The sequence below is a fragment of the Symphalangus syndactylus genome, chromosome 2 (assembly GCF_028878055.3).
Source record: "Symphalangus syndactylus isolate Jambi chromosome 2, NHGRI_mSymSyn1-v2.1_pri, whole genome shotgun sequence".
In the NCBI taxonomy this organism is placed as follows: Eukaryota; Metazoa; Chordata; class Mammalia; order Primates; family Hylobatidae; genus Symphalangus; species Symphalangus syndactylus.
In genome coordinates, this window is record NC_072424.2 from 111,619,717 (window position 1) to 111,643,100 (window position 23,384).

Genomic DNA, 23,384 nt, shown 5'->3' on the forward strand with positions numbered 1-23,384 from the left:
CATACTACTAATGTCAAAATACCTATAGTTTAAAAGACACATGCACATGTATGTTCATCACAGCATTATTCATAATAGCAAAGACATGGAATCAATCTAGATGCCCATCGATGGTGGACTAGCTAAAGAAAAGGTGGCACATATACACCATGGAATACTACGCAGCCATAACAAAGAATTAAATGATCTTTGCAGCAACATAGACACAGCTGGAGGCCATTATCCTAAGTGAATTAATGCAGGAACAAATAACCAAATACCACATGTTCTCACTTATAAATGGGGGGTAAACATTGAGTGCAAAGAGGGAAACAACAAACATTGGGGCCTACTTGAAGGTGGAGTGGGGGAGGAGGGAGAAGTTCAAAAAACTACCTTTTAGGGTACTGTGCTCACTATCTGGGTGACAAAATCATTTATACAACAAATCCTAGTGGCGTGAAATTTGCCCATGTAATAAACCTGCACATGTATCCCCTGAACCTAAAATAAAAGTTGAAAAAGAAAAAAAAAAGAAAATATAACCCAATTAATTTGGCTTAAAAGATTTACAATACCAAAGTAACTTTGACCTCCCTAGAAAATTCAGAGGGAATAGTTTCTATCATATTAAATATCCACCAACTAATGTATATTGTCTGTAAGATGCTATGCATTTATAAAAATCACAGAAACCTCATTTGAATACTGATTGTTCATTTATAACTTTTCATCATTTTTTTCAAAAGTCATTATTAAAGAAGTGTTTCTTTTCACACACACACGCACACACAAAGATTAATTACTGTATTCTATTAATTACTGTATTCTATTCTGACAACAGTTTGTCAAGATGCTACTTGTCTTGTGATATGTAAATAACATATTTATGTTATAAATTGCTACTTGTCCTGTGACATGTAAATAACATATTTATGTTATAAATTTGTGTCATTAAGAAGATAAATATGCACAGCTATAAGAAATATTATTTATACCCATGAAAGAAAGTCAGGTCTCTTTTCTTGCAAAGAAAATTGCTAGAGAATAATTGTGCAATGAAGAATCCTATGTCTGGTGTGCCCAAGTACATTGTCAAATAGTTCCGACATTCTTCATTGCACCAAAGCACCTTCCTACAGTATTCAACACCCAAATATCCTTGGTTCCATGTAGAAGCACACTTGGAACCAAGCTTTCCAACACTTAAGGGAATGTTTGCTGTGTAGAATATCTTTTGAAGTGCTAGTCAGGACAAAACAGTAAAAAGCTTTAGCCATTAAGATGTCAACTGAGTGAAGTATCCTCACCTGAACTCCATACTGCAAGAACTATGCTGCCATGTTTAAAATTCTGACTCAGACAACTAACTGTACCCAATTCCAAAACACACTTCTTGCCTATACAAGTTTTTAAAAAGGGACTTCAAGGTAAGGGATATAGCTTGCATCAAGGTTTAGAACATAGATGCATTTAATCAAGATCACAATCTCTCCCATGAGAGAAAGGGAATTGGAAAGCTCTAAAATCCTGTTGAATCTTATTGCATTAACTGTACAGCTTACACAGTTCAGGAAAGCCCATGTTCTCTCTCAAACAAAATATAAATACTGGATCTGGATTGCTGAGATTATAAAAGAGTCAATGACATCTTTTTCAGGGGTTATTATTTTAACCCTGATGCCATAGCTGCCTGATTAACTAGAATCTGTCTAAGATTCTTTCTTGCTAATTGAAAGAGATCTACTTTATTTCATTTGAAACATTACATATGTTGAGATTTTTGGCCAAGTGCAGTGGCTCACGTCTGTAATTCCAGCGCTTTGGGAGGCTGAGGCAGGCGGATCACCTGAGGTCAGGGGTTCAAGACCAGCCTGGCCAACATGGCGAAACCCCATCTCTACTAAAAATACAAAAATTAGTTGGGTGTGGTGGCACATGCCTGTAGTTCCAGCTCCCTGGAGGCTGAGGCAGGAGAATCGCTTGAACCAGGGAGGCAGAGGTTGCAGTGAGCTGAGATTACACCACTGCACTCCAGCCTGGGCGACAGAATGAGACTCATCTCAAAAAAAATACAAAAAAAAACAACAACAAAAAAAAATGATATATGTTGAGATTTTTGCAAAAGTGTTGCTGATGCTACCAAATTAAGTTTTCTGAATTATCTGCAATTATTAATGTGTATTAACTTTGTAGTAATAACCACTAGCTCTATAATTAACTCTGCACAATGTAAACCTTAATTCGGTTGGAATTACATTCGTTATTTCAAAGATAGTAAACTGCTGTGTGCTACAGATCATGTTCCATGCAACTTTTGAGTTCCAAAAGGTCTCAGGTAGTCTTAAGAGGTGCTAGATGAATCTATGTAATAAATACACTTTTATATTATCCTAAAGCAGACATCTTAATAGCTATAGTTGGAAATCAATAAATATCTCTTGGATGAATGTATAACCCCTTTTCACAGAGAACATGTATAAGTGCTAACAGCCATTCATACAATCCAGTATCATACCATGTTATGTCCCCGGAGTTCTACTTTGGAAACATTAATTGTTTTAAAATACATGGTGGAGCCAGATTCGTCACCATTGCAAGACAGAATACCAGAAGTATTCTGCTAAACCTCCTAAAAAACACACACACAAACAAAAACAAATAAGCCTGCTGCCACAGAAATCAGATATTCCTTGATAGGATCAAACCAAAAAAAGGTTAAAGAAGCTATGCTTACCAAATGGAATAGAATACTACCTAAAGTGTAAGATGCATATTCTATGGGAATACAGATGCTCCTTGACTTAAGATGGGAGTTACCTTCTGATGAACCCATTGTAAGCTGAAACTATCATAAGTTGAAAATGCACTTAATACACCTAATATGCCAAATAGCATAGTTTAGCCTAGTCTACCTTAAGTGTGCTCAGAACCCTGACATTAGCCTACAGTTGGGCAAAATTATCTAATGCAAAGCCTATTTTATAATAGAGTGTTAAATATCTCGTGTAATTTATTGACTACAGTGCACTGTGTAGTATCTGTTGTTTACTGTTGTGATCGTGGCTGCCTGGGAGCTGCAGTTTGCTGCCACTGCCCAGTGTCAGAAGAGGGTATCATACTGTGTATTGCTAGGCCAGGAAAAGATCAAAACTCGAAATTCAAAGTGTGGTTTCTACTGAATGTATATTGCTTTCACACCATTGTAAAATTGAAAAATTGTTAAGTTAAACCATTGTAAATCGGGAGCCATCTGCGTAGGAATTATAATAGCAAGCATCCAAGAGTTAAGGATTAGCAGAATCAAAAAATAATCATACAAATTGTACCAGATGGAAAGTCCGTAAGCAAACATAGTTCCTAACACTTGAAAGTAACTTAATTTGGTTAATTATATTAATTTGCCTATCTGCAAACAAAACAAATATTTTTCTGTTTTCTAGGTCCCTTGTTTCCAACTGGTTCAAATAAATAGACAACTCTTCATTCCTATGGTACTTCTTAGAGATAAGCCACATGCATGTATCAGAGAAAACAACTCAGCCTGGTAAATGAACAGGAAAAACTTGGGTTAGAATTCTATTTCTTTCAAGGTGGAGAGCAAATTTTCATAATATCACATGGACATACAGACCAAGCCATGCGTGGCACTATCTACACAATCAAGGCAGAGAACACAAAAACTTGGACATGAATGTTCACAGCAGCATTATTCATAATAGTCAAAAAATGGAAACAACCAAAATGCCCACCAACTGATGCATGAATAAACAAAATGTGGTGCATCCATTCAATGGAATATTATTCAGCCATTAAAAAGGATAAATTACTGATACATGCTACAACATGTATGAACTTCAAAAACATATGCTAAGTGAAAGAAGCCAGCCATCAAGGACCACAAATTGTATTATTCAATTTATATGAAATTCTAAAGTAGGCAAATCTATAAAGACAAAATAGTTTAGTGGTTGTATAGGGCTGGGGTCGGGAGAGGAGAATAGGAGTGACTGCCAGTAAGCAAGAGGTTTCTGGTGAAAATGTGGAGAGGAGGCTTGAATAATTATCTGAGGTTAGATTTGTTATTTGGAGGCACCATTACCTACTTAATTTCCTACACAACTCAGATTCACTAGAAAACTACTGTTGGCTGTACTTTTTTGATAATGTAATTCCTGTATTTCAAAACTGTTTTTAAGGCTTTTCTTAATCTCTCCCTTAAAAACAAAAATACTGAGACAGTTACAAAGTAAAATAGACTTTTTAAAATTTTACTTTCAAAAGAAGATAATCAAAAGTGATACAATCATCACAATTGGCATTAAATTATTGTTTTGATCTTAATATTTTATTCCTCATTCATTTGTTGTTGCTTTTTGTCTGTTCTAATGCTATAATGACTTACCTCAACTTTAACAAAATGAAACTTTGTTTTCATGCTTTATTAACCTGAAGCTAATAATTTTACCTTAGGTGTTATCAAAAAATGACTTATTTTTAGGATAAGTTAATATCTCAAACAACAGTGTTATGCTCTGCCACCTACCAAACTCTGGAGTGAGAAAATCCAATCAGTTTAACTGACCTTGCACAATTAAACCATCAAATACATTCCATATTCGGGCTTGGTGGCTCGTGCCTATAATCCCAGCACTTTGGGAGGTCGATGCAGGTGGATCGCTTGAGCCCAGGACTTCAAGACCAGCCTAGACAACATGGTGAAACCCTATCTTTTCTAAAAATACAAAAATTAGCCAAGCGTGCTAGTGTGCTCCTGGGAAGGCTAAGGTGGGAGAATCCTTGAGGCCAGGGGGTTGAGGCTGCGGTGAGCTGTGATTGCACCACTGCACTTTAGTCTGGGTGACAGAGCGAGACTCTGTCTCAAACAAACAAAAAATCTATAATGGACAACTTAGAAATCTAATTTGATAATCCTAAGAAACTCCCTCCTACTCCTACTTCCTCCCTCAAGTTCTCTAAAAGGTTCAAGAAACAACAATTATAGCACTGACATCTAAATGTAATTTGTAAAGTATTTCTTATGTTCTCCCTGGTATTCTCCTTAAAATCATCCTAGCTTTCCCAGAACCTAGATGATATTGTCTTCTAGTTAAAATTTTCATATGCTGATGTTTTCTGCCATTTCTGTTTGGCAGAAAAGCAAACTGGAAAACTTGATAAACAAGAAAGACCTCAAGTAACAAAAATTATATGTCATTCTTGGCTCCACTAACAGCTCCAAACCTCTGAAATGTGGTAGATCTTTTTCCAAAGGAAGATCTTACTAACTCTCAGTGTAAATCTGTACCTTATCTTTATCACTGTTTAAAATCCATCTCTAAATAACATAGGCCAAGATCTCCAAAATCGATAATGGGGAAACTGCTTAACAGCGTTCCAGAAGTTCTTAACCATAAGAGTGATGCTACAGTAGAAAGTAAACCACGAGGCATCATGCATCTTGACTGAAAATTCCACCCCACACCCACTGAGCTAATCTGGAGCTGCCATAGAAGACAGGGAAGTTGGAAGTAGAGACCTTTGCGTAGGCCATCACCCCTCGCCATCAATCAAAAGGAATTCTGTGAGCTTCTACTGAGAGCCTAGAGCTCTGCTCAGCAGCACAAAGACAGAGCCAGGCAGAAACAACTCCAGAGCCACACCTCCTCTGAAAGACAATTGTCAGGTGAGATTTTCAAATAAACCCACTGGGGATTATCCACTATCTCCCCAGGAAATTCAAATGTTTAGAAATATAAACACAACACATACTTTTTTTCAGTATTTTATAAAGTTCAACAGTTTTGATAATCACATGTATGCCAAATGATTTGTAAAGTGTAAAATTTGAAAAAGATCAGATATTAAATAATAAATTGAATTAGAAAACACAACAACGATAAAAAAAGTTTTATGAATGGACTACCAGTTTTTGCTTTTTTGAAAAGAAATATTATAACAAGGTTATTTGCTCAAATAAAACCTACCTGACACTCTTGCAAATGTTTAGGGAGGGAAAGTGTGTCTCCCTTTATATTTACTGTTTCTCTCTGAAGCCAATTTCATTTTTTTCAACATCCTGGCCATCTGCATTCATATAAAGTGGTTATTTTCAGGGATAATTCACCTTATATATGAAATATAAAAGATATCTGGAATAAATTCATTGCAAAATTGATGTTACCTGTTAAATCTTCCTAGTAGTTTATTTTCACCAAAATAAAATGAGTGAGATTTGCTGCTTTCCTCTGATTTTTTTTCTGGTTCAGTAACAGTTTTAGAAGCAAGTGAATAATTATCTTTTACTTTAGATATCTTGAAATTTGCTTGAAGTCATTCTGGACCTCTTTACAAAAGCTACCTGCGGACCAATCCTGGGGCTCATATTAATTTTACAGACGTCGGGCACCCAGGGTTGCCCCGAGTAGGGGAGGGTGGAGTGCGCGATGCCACGTGTAAGTTAGCAATCATCGGCTCTATTAAAGCGGTTCCATATCTTCCAGCCCCGCACTCATGATTCACAATAATGCCTAGTGTTAGCACTCACTAATCGACAATTTGATGGGGAAGGTGAGGAGGAAAACGACCCTGGAAGCAGAGTGCTGGTTTCACACCCGCTGGGTATCTGTTACATGTGAATTTCCTCTGGCGCCAGCAGGTATTTTGAGCAGGCATCTAGAGGGATCCCAGAGGGGAAAGATGGGAGTGCGTAAGATGGAGCTGTAAGCCTGCGGATCAAAGCTTTAAATATCCCAGAGGAAATCGGTAACATCCGGATTGATTGGCCTAAGGGGTTTAAGTGGAATGGGGAAGATAATTCGAATTTCTGAGGTTTAGAGGAGCAGGGGAAGAGGGTGGAACGGTAGGAAGTAAACAAGATCTCAGAGGAGAGCCCACATCAGACAGGCGCACATTGAAGATGGGAGGCTTTACCCTCGCTTTTAACCCTGGGAACCCCAGAGAGCAACTCCAGTTAGCAGATAGTGCCAGCGTGCAGGGGATGGATACGACCGCTCCCAGTGACCCCACGAAACCCGGAGGGAGGCTGAGGCTCTGAGGCCAGCCAGGGGAGCTGACGGTCTCGCAGAGGCCGCGGCGAGTCTCCCCCGGAGGTCTAGGAGGCAGAGCCATTAAAGCCAGGCTGCCCGCTGAAACGCACAGTAAAAGTGACTGCGATTTATTTGGATTAGTCACTATAAAGGTCTGGGGAGACAGCTATTTATTCGATACGAGACCTTGACAAATTGGGCAGTGCAAGAAAGGACAGTCCCTCTGACCTCAGGCGGTGCTGGGGCGGAAGGTAGGATCCTCCCACCTGCTCCTGGCCCCAGGCGGCGCGCATGCTCAGCGGGAGCGCATCTTCACCTGCGGACGCGAGGCTGCAGCGCTGCCGGCCCCAGCCAGCCAGGGTGCCCTCTCCCGGCTTGAGGGGTTCAGACTGCTGCCTCCAGGCCTCCAAGGGAGATTTCCGCTCACTCTCTGGCGGCACCTTCTCCCCAGCTTCTGGGACGGTCACCAAATCTGAGATCCTGTCTGGTTACCCTGCAGGTGACCCAGTATCCCCGAAAGGTCCACCTGGATAAAAGTCGTTTGGTCCGGCAGCATCCGGGTCATATATCTGAGAGGTCGTTTAGAAGTCTTTTTTTTTTTAAGCGCTGACAAGTGATTTGAACGTGAAATTTAATTCCACTTAATATGAAATGTAACTAAAATATACTGGTTCTTAACAGCAGATAACCCTTGGTGTCAGCGACCCTGCAGTAGATCCGCTCCAAAACCCTGCAAGCCTTGCTCCTACAGCTCTAACGTGAAAAGAACAAACCACTGCCACATTCATTCGTTCTGTATTTCCGAACTTTATTTATTTCTGTTGTTAGTATATTAGGTGCTACATTAAAATCCTTTAAAAACAAAGACATTTGTATTAAATATCTGCGCACAAACATAAATAGGTAAATTTCTAACTGCAATGCAATCAAAAGGAATTATTTTTCCAGAAGTCTATTACTTTTAATGTGATTTATTGCTGCCTCAGCTTTAAGGCCAACGCTGTCTTATCAGAATATGCAGGCTTAGATACCTAAAATACGTAGTTCTGAACAAGAGCTCCCCGTTGATAACAACTAAACCTAATCACTTTGCTTTCAGGATCTGAAACAGCACTTTTTGGACAATATCTAAAAGGCTGTGCATGAAGCAGTGAGGTTAATTTGTTTAATTGTTTGCTTTTATTTTGGTTAAAGACCTAAGACTGGGAGAATAAATTGAATAAAATTCTTTCTTATTCAGTAAAAGGAATCAGATCCCTTGAGTTAAAAAGAAGAAAGTTCAATGTGGCCAGAAGATGAGGGTTTTAGCCCTTTTGATGGAGACTATTTGAACCTGAAAATTTTGCGTGGCTATCTATCTTGCTAAAAGTCAGGGTGAGATAAAGTGTAATCTGGCTCTGATTTCGGCTGGAAAGAAAACATTGAAATGACTGCTCATTTATCACTGTGCCCACCCTCCCCCTCCTCCACCTTGGTTTAATTGACAATGTAACACCGAGCTGTTTGTGTCTTCCCTTGACTGTTGGAAATGAAACCAATCCGGTTGAAGGGAGAGTTCTAAATTATCCGGTTTATTATGTAAAGAAATCATAAGAAAAAAATAGAGGAAGAAATTGTAAAAACTCTACTGTCTGCATGAACACTGGAGAACCATCTAAATTTTGTAATAATTCATCAGGCTTTCCTTCTTGTATGGCTGCTTGGTGAATCTGCATATATAGGTTCCCTGACAAAAGCAACTATTTAAGAGTTTAGTCAAGATACTATTTGTGGCACTGTTGTTAAACTGATTGCAAGACTACCTACTTAATGATTATGGAAAACAAAATGATCAGTCCAGATAGTTATTTTAGCCAAATAGGCACAGTGTTAATTTCTTCTAAATAGATGCCTAAATTCAGAAAAGAAAAAAATAACCAATATGCATATATATTAAAATTCAATCTCAGTTGTAATCATTTATGTAATATAATAATAATAATAGGATTATCTTTCAAGTGGTCCAATTGGTCAAAATTTCCTAATATGTAACACCCAATATTGACAAGAATTCAACGAAACAGCCACTCCCAGATACTGTTTGAGAATGTGTAAATTAGAACAACCTAGGAATGTCCAAAGGTATTAGTAAAAGAGTTTAAAATGCATATACCCTTTAACTTTAGCAATTCTATTTCAGGGAATTTATTTGATAAAAAATAAGGATATACACAAAGATTTTACTTACAGAATATTCACAGTAATAAAAAACTAGGAATAAATATATACAACATGAAAAATTGTTTTGTCATCAATTATGTCATAGAAGAAAATTTTATGAGATCCAAAAATGTTTATGATGTTAGATGACAAAATGGATTATCATAAAATATAATTCATCTTTTTGAAAAATGTCATAAAAAAGATCTGAGAAGATATATAGAAAAGTGGGGGATAATGATGTTCTACTTTTTTGTTCAAAAGTTTTACATGTATATAATTTTAAAATACAAAATGATTATATGATAGAAGTATTTTTCCTTTATCCGTGTTGCAATTTAAGTTGTTGGCTTTTTTCTTATTGGTTTGAAAATTTCTTGATAGATTAAGGAAATGAGCTGTCTTTCTATCATATATTTCCAAATATGTTTCTACTTGAAATGTGTCTTTTTATTTTGTTTATTTTTACATGTATATGTAAACACATTTGTCAATCTATTCTTTCATGGTTTTTAGGTTTTACATTTGCTAAGAAAGCTCCCTCCTCTGCATACACACACACGATAAAATTACATTTTTTAAAACTTTTCTCACTTTTCTTCTAGTACTTTTATAGTCTTAATTTTTTACTTTTAAATCTTCAGTCCATTTAGAAATTATTTAGGTTCAAGCAGTGAAGTAAGGATACAGTTTATTTGTCCTAACACAATTTATGGAATATATTTTTCCACTGATCTAAAATATCAGCTATCCCATAAATTAAATTTTTATTTATATTTGAGTTTCTAGGCTCTTCATATTGGTTGAATAATGTGTCTGTTTACTCAGGTGTCAACATATAATTATTTAAATTAGTATATATATGTTAATTTATGACATCATTCCTCCCTCATTACTTTATTACTTATTATTTTCTTTAATGTTTCTGGCAATATAAGAACAAGTGTACCTAGCTTTAAAAAATTTACATATATTATGTTTGGGACTGCATTGAATTTATTAATTAGATAGGGAGAATTCGTGTTTTCAAAATATTGAATCTGCTGACTCAAGAGCAACTATAGTTTTATGGCAGAAGTTTTTTTCCCCAAGTTATAAAAATGTTCCTCAGTGAGATTTAGATTGTCCAGGAAGAAGTATATTACACTGATTAAGAGCATAGACTCATGTTTATGAGACCTTGAGTAAGTTGCATAAACACTTTGTACCTTCATTTTCTCACAGACAATATAGTAATAACAATAGCACCTGCCTCAGAGAGTGGTAATAAGAATTAAATGAATTAAAATAATTTAAAGGTCCATTCAAAGCACTTAAACAATGTTTGGCAATAGTAAATGCTCCAAAAATATTTATTATTATTATTAGGTCCTGAGCATTGCTTTTTGAGTTTTTTTTCTAAAGATTGTTTCGTTTGTTTTATTGTTTTATTATTCTTATCCTTTCCATAGCTTTTCAATTGATTCTCTTCAGTTATGCAGGTATACAGGTTTATGATCTGAAAACAATAATAAATTGTCCTATGCAGTTTACTAATTCAATTTCTTCCTCTTGTTTACTTGCCTTGGCTAAGACTTCCAGAACCATAATAAATAATAGTAGAGATAATATATCTTTTGTTTTTGATTTCAGTGAGACTGTGTCTAGTGCTTCATCATATGTTTTTGTGATATTACTAACATTTCTATTTAGTTATAACAAGATTTTATTTTATTTTATTTTATTTTTTTATTTTTATTTTAGGTTTTGGGGTGCATGTGAAGGTTTGTTACATAGATAAACACGTGTCACATGGGTTTCTTGTACATATTATTACATTACCCAGGTATTAAGCTCAGTACCCGGTAGTTATCTTTTCTGCTCCTCTGCCTCCTCCTACCCTCTACCCTCAAGTAGACCCCCATGTTTGTTGTTTCCCTCTTTGTGTTCATAATTTCTTATCATTTAGCTCACACCTATAAATGAGAATATGTGGTATTTGGTTTTCTGTTCCTGTGTTAGTTTTCTAAGAATGATAACCTCCAGGTCCATCCATGTTCCTGCAGAAGACATGATCTTGTTATTTTTTATGCTTGTATAATATTCCATGGTGTATATGTACCATATTTTCTTTATTCAGTCTGTCATTGATGGGCATTTAGATTAAGTCCATGTCTTTCCTATTGTGAACAGTGCTGCAGTGAACGTTCATGTGCATGTGTCTTTATGGTAGAATGCTCTATATTCCTCTGGATATATACCCAGTAATGGGATTGCTGGGTTAAATGGTAGTTCTGCTTTTAGCTCTTTGAAGAATCACCATACTGCTTTCCACAATGGTTGAACTAATTTACACTCCCACCAACAGTGTGTAAGGATTCCCTTTTCATTGCAACCTTGTCAGTATCTGTTTCTTTTTTTTTTTTTTTAACTTTTTAGTAATAGCCATTCTGACTGGTGTGAGATGTTATCTCATTGTGGTTTTGATTTACATTACTTCAATGATCAATGATATTGAGCTTTTTTTAATATGCCTGTTGGTCAGATGTATGTATTCTTTTCTTTCTTTTTTTTTTTTTTGAGACAGAGTCTCACTCTGTTACCAGGCTGGAGTGCAGTGGCACGATCTCGGCTCACTGCAACCTCCACCTCCTGGGTTCAAGTGATTCTCCTGCCTCAGCCTCCAGAGTAGTTGGGACTACAGGCACACACCACTACACCTGGCTAATTTTTTTATTTTTAGTAGAGATGGGATTTAACTATGTTGACCAGGATGGTCTCGATCTCCTGACCTTGTGATCTGCCCACCTCAGCCTCCCAAAGTGCTGGGACTACAGGCATGAGCCACTGTGCCCGGCCCATATGTCGTCTTTTGAGAAGTGTCTGTTCATGTCTTTTGCCCACTTTTTAATGGGGCTGTTTGTTTTTCTCTTGCAAATTTGTTTAAGTTCCTTATAGATGCTAGATATTAGATCTTTGTCAGATGCATAGTTTGCAAATTTTTTCTCCCATTCTTTAGGCTGCCTGTTTATTCTGTTGATAGTTTCTTTTGCTGTGCAGAAGCTTTTAAGTTTAATTAGATGCCATTTGTTAATTTTTGCTTTTCTTGCAATTGCTTTTTGTGTCTTTGTCATAAAATCCTTGCCCATTCCTACGTCTAGAATGATATTGCTTAGTTTGTCTTCCAGGGTTGTTATAGTTTTGGGTTTTACATTTAAGTCTTTAATCCATTTTGAGTTAATTTTTGTATATGGTATAAGGATGGGGTCCAGCTTCAATCTTCTGCATATGGATAGCCAGTTATCCTAGCACCATTTATTGAATAGGAACTCTTTTCCTCATTGCTTCTTTTTGTGAGCTTTCTCAAAGATCAGATGGTTGTAGATGTGCAGCTTTATTTCTAGGCTCTATATTCTATTCCATTGGTCTATATGCCTGTTTTTGTGCCAGTACTGTGCTGTTTTGGTCACTGTAGCCTTGTAGTATAGTTTGAAGTTGGATAACGCGATTCCTCCAGCTTTGTTCTTTTTGCTTAGAATTGCCTTGGCTATTTGGGCTCTTTTTGGTTTCATATAAATTTTAAAATAATTGTTTCTAGTTCTGTGAAGAATATCATTGGTAGTTTAATAGGAATAGCATTAAATCTGTAACTTGCTTTGGGCAGTAGAGCCATTTTAATGATATTGATTATTCTATCCATGAGCATGAGATATTTTTCCATTTGTTTGTATCTTCTCTGATTGCTTTGAGCAGTGTTTTGTAATTCTCATTGTAGAGATCTTTCACCTCCCCGGTGAGCTGTATCCCTAGCTATTTTTGTGTGTGTGTGGGAATTGCGAATGGGAATGCCTTTCTGATTTGGCTCTCAGTTTAGTTGTGGTTGGTGTATAGGAATGCTAGTGATTTTTGTACATTGACTTTGTATCCTGAAACTTTACTGAAGTTGTTTATTAGCTGAAGGAGCTTTTGGACCAAGACTATGGGGTTTTCTAGATGTAGAATCATGTCGTCTGTAAACAAACAGAGTTTGACTTCCTCTCTTCCTATTTGGATGGCCATTCTTTCCTTCTCTTGCCTGATTGCTCTGGCTAGAACTTCCAATACTATCTTGAATAGAAGTGATGAGAGAAGGGATCTCCGTCTTGTGCAGTTTTTAATGGGAATGCTTCCAGCTTTTGCCTATTCAGTATAATGTTGGCTGTGAGTTTGTCATAGATGGCTCTTATTATTTTGAGATATGTTCCTTCAATATCTAGTTTATTGAGAGTTTTTAACATGAAGAGATGTTGAATTTTATCAAAAGCCTTTTCTGCATCTATTGAGATAATCATGTGGTTTTTCTCTTTAGTTCTGCTTATGTGATGAATTAGATTTATTGATTTTTATATGTTGAGCCACTGGCATCATGAGATGAAGCCTACTTGATCATGGTGGATTACCTTCTTGATGTGCAGCTGGATTTGGTTTGCAAGTATTTCGTTGAGAGTTTTTGCATCAATGTTCATCAGGATATTTGCCCAAAGTTTTCTTTTTTTGTTATGTCTCTAATCAGTTTTGGTATCAAGATGATGCTGGCCTCAAAGAATGAGTTGGGGAGAAGTCCCTTCTCCTTAGCTTTTTGGAATAGTTTCTATAGGAATGGTACCAGTGCTTCATTGTACATCTGGTAGAATTCAGCTGTGAATCCATCAGGTCCTGAGCTTTTTTCAGCTGGTAGGCTATTTATTACTGATTCAATTTCAGAGCTCATTATTGGTCTGTTCAGGGAATCAATTTCTTCCTGGCTCAGTCTTAGGAGGGTGTATGTGTCCAGGAAGTTATCCATCTCTTCTAAGTTTTCTTGCTGGTGTGGTTAGAGGTGTTCTTAGTAGTTTCTGATGGTTGTTTTTATTTCTGTGGGGTCAGTAGTAGCATTCCCTTCATCATTTCTAATTGTATTTATTTAGATCTTCTCTCTGTTCTCCTTTTTTAGCCTAGCTAGTGGCCTATTTTTTTTTTTTTTCAAAAACCCAACTCCTGTATTCATTTATCTTTTGAGTGGTTTTTCCTGTCTCAATTTCCTTCAGTTCAGCTCTAATTTTTGTTGTTTCTCATCTTCTGCTAGCTTTGGGGTTGATTTTTTCTTGCTTCTCTAATTCTTTCAGTTACGAAGTTAGGTTATTAATTTGAGATCTTTCTAACTTTTTCATGTGGGCATTTAGTGCTATGAATTTCCCTCTTAACACTGCCTTAACTGTGTCCCAGAGATCCTGGTATGCTTTATCTTTGTTCTCATTATTTTCGAAGAACTTTTTGATTTCTGCCTTTATTTTATTATTTACCTAAAAGTCATTCAGGAGCATGTTGTTTAATTTTCATGTAATGGTATGGTTTTGAGCAATATTCATTGTGTTGACTTCTATTTTCATTACACTGTGGTCCAAGAGTGTGTCTGGTATAATTTTGCCTCTTTTACATTTGTTGAAGACTTTTTTTTTCTTTTTTTCTTTTATTTTATTATTATTATACTTTAAGCTTTAGTGTACATGTGCACAACATACAGGTTTGTTACATATGTATACACGTGCCATGTTGGTATGCTGCACCCATTAACTCATCATTTAGCATTAGGTACGTCTCCTAATGCTATCCCCCACCCCACCCCACAACAGTCCCTGGTGTATGATGTTCCCCTTCCTGTGTCCATGTGTTCTCATTGTTCAATTCCCACCTATGTGTGAGAACGTACGGTGTTTGGTTTTTTGTCCTTGCGATAGTTTACTGAGAATTATGACTTTTTAATGTCCAATTATATGGTCGATTTTAGAGTATGTGCCATGTGGTGATGAAAAAAATGTATATTCTGTTGTTTTGGGGTGGAGACTTCTGTAAACATCTATCACATCCATTTGGTTCAACCCTAAGGTTAGGTCCTGAACATCTTTGTTAATTTTCTGCCTTATCTGTCTAATACTGTCAGTGGAGTGTGGAAGTCTCCCACTATTACTGTCTGGTAGTCTATGTCGCTTAGAATTTGCTTTATAAATCTGGGTGCTCAGTTCATCAAGAAGAACTCACCATCCTGTGTTGCGTGAATATATATTTAGGATACTTAGGTCTTCTTGATAAATTGAACCCTTTACCATATGTAATACCCTTCCTTGTCCTTTTTTATCTTTGTTGATTTGAAATCTGTTTTTACTGAAATTAAAATTGAAGGCCCTGCATTTTCCATTTGCTTAGTAGATTTTTCTCTACCCCTTCATAGAGTGTCATTCCCTCAATAGTGTTACCATCCCTTCAATGAGTGTCATTATGTGTGAGATGTGTCTCTTGAAAACAGCATACCATTGGGTTTTGCTTTTTTATCCAGCTTGCCATTCTGTGCCTTTTAAGTGACCCATTATGCCTGTTTACATTCAGGGTTAGTATTGATATGTGTGGATTTGATACTGTCATTGTGCTGTTAGCTGGCTATTATGTTGGCTTGTTTGTATGGTTGCTTTATAGTGACACTGGTCTGTGTGTCTAAGTGCGTTTTTGTATTAGCTGGTAGCAGTCTTTCTTTTTTATATTTAGTGCCTCTTCCAGGCTCTCTTGTAAGGCAGGTCTGGTAGTAATGAAGTCCTTCAACATTTGCTTATCTTGAAAGGATCTTATTTCTCCTTCACTTAGGCAGCTTAGTTTGGCTGAATATGAAATTCTTGGTTGAAGATTTTTTTTTTTTAAGAATGTGGAATATAGGCTCCTAATTTCTTCTAGCTTGTAGGGTTTCAGCTGAGAGGTCTACTGTTAGCCTTCATTAGTCTGAGGTGGCAAGGGCAGTTCCACTGCACGGGGAGTGGCCAAGAGGCTTTCAATTTCCCCTGGAGGCTCTGTCCAGATAGTTGCTGAGTTGGTATTGGCTCAATAGCTCTGGCAGGAGGTGGCTGGAGGCCCAGGCCTGAAGGCCCTGCCTGGTAAAGAGATATGGGAATAGCCACTCATGTAACAGTCTGGCCACTTTTCTGTAGGGCTGCTGTGGTATGCTTTGGGCCCCCTCCAGTCTCTAGCCACCTTGGATTTTCTAGAACCTAGAGGTGTCACCAGTGAAGCCTGCAAAAACGTAAAGATGGCAGCCTGCCCCTCCCTCTGGAAGCTTTGTCCCAGGGAGTTACATGCCTGTTGCTGGTCCAAAGACACCTGTAGGAAGCGGCTGGAGACCCTGGATGCGAGGTCCCGCCCAACGAGGAGGAATGGGATCAGGACCTGCTTTAAAAACAGTCTGGCCATGTTTTGCTAGAGCATCTACTACGCTACAGTGGGGGTCCACTTCAGCTGCTGGTCACCTCAGACACTCTGAAGCCCAAAGGCTGAAATGACTAAGTCACCCAAACAGCAAAGATGGTTGCCACCTCTCCCTCTGGGACAGTTGTTCCAGGAGGAATTCAGAATTCTCTCAGCAGGAGAGCTCAGGCAGGAGTGTCTGGAGGCCCTGTTTGGAAGGACCCGCCCAGTAAGTAGGAACAGGGTCAGGCACCCACTTAATGCAGCAATCTGGTCCCATTTTGGTAGAGCAGCTGTGCTGTGCTGGGGATTCCTTCCACCCCAGGTCGACTCAGACTCTCCAAAGCCCAAAGGCTAGAACAACTAAGTTGCTTAAACAGCAAAGATGGTGGCCTATCCCTCCCTCTGGATGCACTGCCCCAGGGGAATTCAGATCTGTGTTGGCTGGAGAGCTTGGGCAGGGGCGGCTGGAGGTCCTGGTTGGGAGGTCCAGTCCAGTGAGGAGGAATGGGATTGGGCACCCACTTAAAGCAGCAGTCTGGCCATGTTTTGGTAGAGCAGCTGTGCTGTGCTGGGGGGATCCCTTCTGCCCTGAGTCGGCTCAGACTCTCCAAAGCCTGAAGGCTGGAACAGTGAAGGCATCGGGGCCAGATACCCTAAACCATCTCTCTAAAGTTCAAAGTTCCACAGATGTCTAAGGCAGGGGCAAAATGCTGCGAGTCTCTTTGCTAAAGTATAATAAGAGTCAGCTTTGCTCCCATTCCCAACAAGTTCCTCATCTCCATCTGAGGCCAATTCAGCCTAGACTTCATTGTCCATATCACTATCAGCATTTTGGTCAAAGCCATTCAACAAGTCTCTAGGAAGTTCCAAATTTTCCCACATATTCTTGTCTACTTCTGAGTTCTCTAAACTGTTCCAACCTCTGCCTGTTACCCAGTTCCAAAGTCACTTCTACATTTCCAGGCATCCTTATAGCAGCACTCCACTCTACCAGAACCAGTTTACTGTATTAGTCCATTCTCACGCTGCTATGAAGAAATACCTGAGACTGGGTAATTTATAAAGGAAAGAGGTTTAATTGACTTACAGTTCCATAGGGCTGAGGAGGCCTCAGAAAACTTATAATCATGGCAGAAGAGAAAGCAAATACGTCCTTCTTCACATGGTGTCTGGAAGGAGAAGAATGAAAGAAGTGCACAGAAAAGGGGGAGAGCCCTAACAAAAACATCAGATCTTAAGATCTTGTGAGAACTCACTCACTATCATGACAACAGCACGAGGGAAGTGCTCCCATGATTCAGTCACCTCTCTTGAGGTCCCTCTCCCCACACATGGGGATTACAATTTGGATTACAATTCAAGATGAGATTTGGGTGGGGACACAGAGCCAGACTGTAATGGTTAATACTGAGTGTCAACTTGATTGGATTGAAGGATACAAAGTATTGATCCTGGGTGTGTCTGTGAGGGTATTGCCAAAGGAGATTAACATTTGAATCAGTGGGCTGGGAAAGGCAGACCCACCGTTAATCAGGGTGGGCACAATCTAATCAGATGCCAGCATGGCTAGAATATAAGCAGGTAGAAAAATGTGAAAAGAGAAACTGGCCTAGCCTCCCAGCCTACATCTTCCTCCCATGCTGGATGCTTCTTGCCCTTGAACATCAGACTCCAAGTTCTTCAGTTTTGGAACCCCGACTGTCTCTCCTTGCTCCTCAGCCTGCAGACAACCTATTGTGGGACCTTGAGATCATGCGAGTTAATACTTAATAAACTCCCATATATATATATGTAGTTTATTATATATAATAAACTTATATATAATATATAATATACGTTATATTATATGTAATATATATAAACTTATATATAATATTATATATAAGTATTATATTATATATATTATATATAGTATAACGTATATTATATATATTATATTATATATTATATATGTTATATATAAGTTTATTATATATAATAATATATATTATATATATTAATTTATATATAAATATAAATTTTATATATATATAAATTTATATATAATTTATATATTTTTTATATATAATATATATTTTTATATATTATATACAATAAACCATATATATAATACTTAATGAACTCCCATATATATACACACACACACACATATATACATATATCTTATATTCCATTAGTTCTGTCCTTCTAGAGAACCCCGACTAATACACAGAGCATAGCAATGACTATGTGATTTTCCTGACCTATGAATATAATGAATATGTTAATAGATAATAGAGTCCCTGATACTAAAACATCATTGTTTTCATACACATAAAAATGTATAAATGTACTTATATGTATCACATTAGTCTGTTCATATTGCTGCTTCATTCTTTTTATAAATATTTTGGTTAGGATTTTTGCAAAGATTTAGAGGAAAATGGACCACAGTTCTTGGATATGGTGGATGGTTGGGTATACGTATGCACAGGTTCAAGTGCACTAGCATTCTTAACGTTTGGTATCAAAAACATGTCAGACTAATATCTACTGTCACAATTTGGTGGTAAATTTTTTGGGGTATTAGGTATAGATATCTAAGTACGAACAATTTTAATAAACTAGTAGTAATGTATGTGGCATTTTAAAAAATTTTAACTATACTTCAGTTAAAAGTTTATATTTCAAAATTATGTATTCATCCCTTGAAATTGTTCACTATTGCCACAAGTAGATATATATTAAACTAATAATACCACATTGGATCCTATATCTCATACCCTAAACTATAATGATATATATCTAATCAATAACCAATGTTATTTCTTTAAATAAATAAAATTTCTGGCAAACAACTCTGCATCAGCCCACTGTCTGTCTCTTTGTTTTTGTCTTTACAACTCCTCTTGCAACTGCTGCTAATCAAAGTGTAGATTCCAGGCAACTTGAGTCTTTGCTCCCAGGTTATAACCCTTAAACTTGACCCAAATAAACTGTCTACTTATAAAAAAAAAATATTTGGTATCGATGTTATACTCACTTCATGAAAATAATTTGGGAACTTTCTTTTCCCTCTATCCTCTGAAACTGTATAAGTAATAATGGAGTTATCAGTTCCTTAGAGATAGAATCCCATGAAAAAAACATCTAGGCTTGTTGCTTTTTTGATGAGGGGACAGTGGAAAGTCTTGACAGATTTTCAATTTTTCTAACGACTGTTAGGGGATTTTTTTGTCTCTCCTAGTTTAAGTTTTGCTATATCGTATTTTTCTCCAAAATGATCGTTGTTTACTCTTTAAGGAGAAATTTCTTTAAAGTAATTTAGTAATTAAAGTAATCTCTTTAAATTTTTCTGATTCCCTAATTATCTGTGGTAATTTTCCCTTTCTATTTTCTAACTTGTATCTTATTTTAACATTTAAGAACAGTAATCTTGCTCAGTTCTCATTTATTGATCTAAGTAATAGCAGTTTGGTAAAATATTTTATGTAGGTCTTCTTTACAAGATTTTGCCTAACTACTAAAGAACCTAATGAAAACAGCTCTAAGTTACTGAATACCTTTTGTGTGCCAAGCTCCCCAAAGCGGATTTTATGTGTATTTTCCCTTTTAATCCTCACAATAGGAACTGCTGGTGTCCCTACTTTCCAGATGGAGAAGTCAAAGCCCAGAGAACTCAAGTAAGTTTTCCAGTGAGGAAGCAGCAAAACAAGCAGGTTTCAAACATTGACAGTCTCACTCCAGGAAAGTCAAAACTCTTTATACTGTACTTCCTATCTATCATGTTGGTCTTATAAGTGAATTTTAGTACTAATATGATCGCTCAGAAAATTATCTACAAAAACAAGTTTCATCTTCATAGCAGGTAATAGTAACTTTTCATAATATTAAACCATGAGAAAACACATTGAAGGCACTACTCATTTCTACATATTTAAAACACTAAATTAATAAGTATATGTGCCACACTCAGTCCATCTCCCACCAAAAACCAGTATTGGTTTTTGCTATAGTTTTAATGTTTGTGTCTCCCCAAAATTCTTATGTTGAAACCTAATCTCCAATGCACTAGTATTAAGAGGGGGCCTTTAGGAGGTAGTTAGGTTATGAGGGCTCTGCCTTAACGGATAGGATTTGTGCCCTAATAAAAGTAGCCTGAGGGAGCCTCCTTGCCCCTTCTGCCTCATGAGGACACAGAAGGTGCCATCTATGAGGAAAAGACACCAAATCTGCTGATGCTTTGATCTGGGACTTTCCTCAGCAATAAATTTCTATTGGTTCTAAATTACACAGGCTAGGGCATTTTGTTATAGTAGCCTGGATGGACTAAGACTGTTTTCAACTTAAATGCAATGGAAAGGAAAGAGTTTAAAACAGAAGACTGGCCTAATTAGAATTGTCTTTCCAAAGATTACTTTGGCTGCATCACAGAGAATAAATAAAGGTGGGCAAGAAAGGATATGGAGAGACTTCTTCGCACTAATTCAGTTGCAGTTATCAGGGTGAAGGATAAGGGTAGCTTCAACATTAGTGTTAGCCATAAAGATGGAAGAAATGGATGTATTCCAATGATTTTTAGAAGGTAGAGTTAAGAGAAATTGGTTACGGATTATCTGATGTGGAAAATGAGACAGCAAGAAGTATCAAGAATCCGTCCTGGGTTTCTGTCTCCTCTAGTCTGTGTTGCTCGAGAAGAATGAAGCTTGCTTGCTCTATGTCCATGGCCTGTACCCCTGGGAACAGGAGTATCTCAATTTTTAAATTCAAGAAAATAGAGACATAATTAATAAGTTAATATACATATATATGCAATTAGTAGATGTCTACACATATTACAAAGATACTAAGCCGACTCCCTAAAGTAGTTTGAGCATCCCAGAACTTTGCGAGGCTGAGGCAGGAGGGCCACTTGAGGACTGAAATTCAAGACCAACCTGGGCAACAGAGCAAGACACCGTCTCTACAAAAAATTTAAAAATTAGCTAGATGTGGTGGCAAGTGCCTGTAGTCCTAGCTACTCACAAGGCTGAGGCGGGAGGATCACTTTAGCCCAGGAGTTTAAGGCTGCAGTATGCACTCCAGCCTAGGTGACAGAGTGAAACCCTGCCTCTAAAAAAATAAATAAATAAATATTTAAAATGTTGTTGATAAATAAGTAAAATAAAATAAAAATGAAACAGTTTGAACAATTCTAAAAAGATCCAAGAATCCATCTCTGAGAGAAAACCAGTCCGTCTAACAAATAAAGGCATTTGGAAGTTTCTCTACTAAGAAATATTTCTACCACAAGCAGATAATTAGGAAATGGTGTGAGGCAATGGAGAAATACAACTCGGAAAGACTTGGTTTTCATCAGCTTCTCCCTGCTTTGAAAGAGTGAACTTGAGTAAATAATCATTCTAAGTACTGGTTTTATGTGTGTAAAGGGAGACGTTATCCACCTAGAAACATTATTATGAGATTGAATATGATGATGCATGTAAAGCCCTCAACCCACCTGGCACAGAGATCTTTTCCTTCAAATTAGAGGGGTTTTTGAATTGATAAATTTGCTTTCAATAAGCAAGCAATTAGTGAATGTAAGACAGCTAGTCCTGTGCACCTTGGTACAAATTATTTTACCGCCTTTTAAATGAAAATAGTACTTTTGGAGGCTAATATTGATGAAATGAGCTTGTACTCTTGTAAATACTTAACACTTGATAAAGAAAGAATTGTTACAAAGGATCATATAAAATTTACATTTGTATGAAATTACCAAATGTGTTGAAGAAATGTAAAATATAATCTTATCACAGTGAAATATGGCCATTAAAGAGGCATGGGATCCAGATTTTTCAAATATATTTCTTTGCTTTGAACTTCTTTAAATATCACATGGTAGAATGGTGTTTTTATATCTGTCCACAGGTATAATACATCTCAGTAGTTTTATCAAAATTATGACAACGATATGGATCTAATTCTTTTATAGCAAAAATTCAAGTATTTTAAAATCTCAAATATTTTGATTGCCTTGAAATTCACATTTTAGACATTGTTTATTAAAATACATCAATTCTATGGGTTTTATAATCATTTTGTTATACAGAGATTTCCATGGTAACTTTGTTTGCTCAAGCACATAGAATTGGGATTGATAGCTGACAATTCATTAACAGTTCACATTATACAGAGAATGATGATTTTTCTAGAAAGTTTAGATTAAGGTATACATCTAAATAAGTGAAATAATATATTTTACTTTAAAAATGGCAGAAAAAGACCTCTAACCTAAAACATACAGGAAACACAAAATAGAGCATGTAATAATGAATTAATACTTATCGAGTACTTAAGATGTGCTATTTGTGTGTGTGTGTGTATATTTGTACAATCTCACATCATCCTCAAAACAAGCATATGAAGCTACATAGGTTAATTATGCCCAAGCTCATGCAGCCAGAAAGGAGCAGAATGATCCATTCATCTGGCACCAAACCTAGCTGTACTATTCTGCCTCTAAGATACTCATTTCTCTCCAGCAGCTAGTTCACTGAAAGAAGAGAAAGGTCACTATAAACTAGGGATCCCTTTTCGCTTCAGACTTGGCTATTTTGCAGCCAAAAAAACTCAATTGTTTTATTTAAGGCACACATCTAAATTGATAAAAACAGACTAAGACAGGAAAATGTGACAGTTCAAAACGTGTGTTAAATGTAAGGAGAAAATAAATGCCCATTCAGCATTTCATCTGTTGATTTGCAGCTTGCAAGTACAGCCTGCTGGCCTAAACAAGATGCTGTACCTTGTATTTCAACCCAAAGAATAAGACGGAGATGGAGATGAACAAGAGGCATGCAAATCATAAAAGTCCACAGAATCTTGTACATTACTTGATACATGGAAGGTACTAATAAATATTTGCTAAATGAAAAAGGAGCTTGAGGGGCCGGCAAGAGGCATGAG

At 36.9% G+C, this 23,384-nt stretch overlaps 2 long non-coding RNA genes across 3 annotated transcripts in view; one reads left to right on the forward strand and one right to left on the reverse strand.

Moving 5' to 3' along the window:
* Nucleotides 1–6,216, forward strand: part of LOC129473726 (uncharacterized) — a 32,768-nt gene extending 26,552 nt beyond the window's left edge. The window contains exon 3 of the long non-coding RNA XR_008654348.2: nucleotides 3,423–6,216. This is a non-coding gene — a long non-coding RNA (uncharacterized lncRNA). The remainder of the gene's footprint in view (nucleotides 1–3,422) is intronic.
* Nucleotides 1–23,384, reverse strand: part of LOC134735620 (uncharacterized) — a 334,319-nt gene that overhangs the window by 291,848 nt on the left and 19,087 nt on the right. The window lies entirely within an intron of this gene.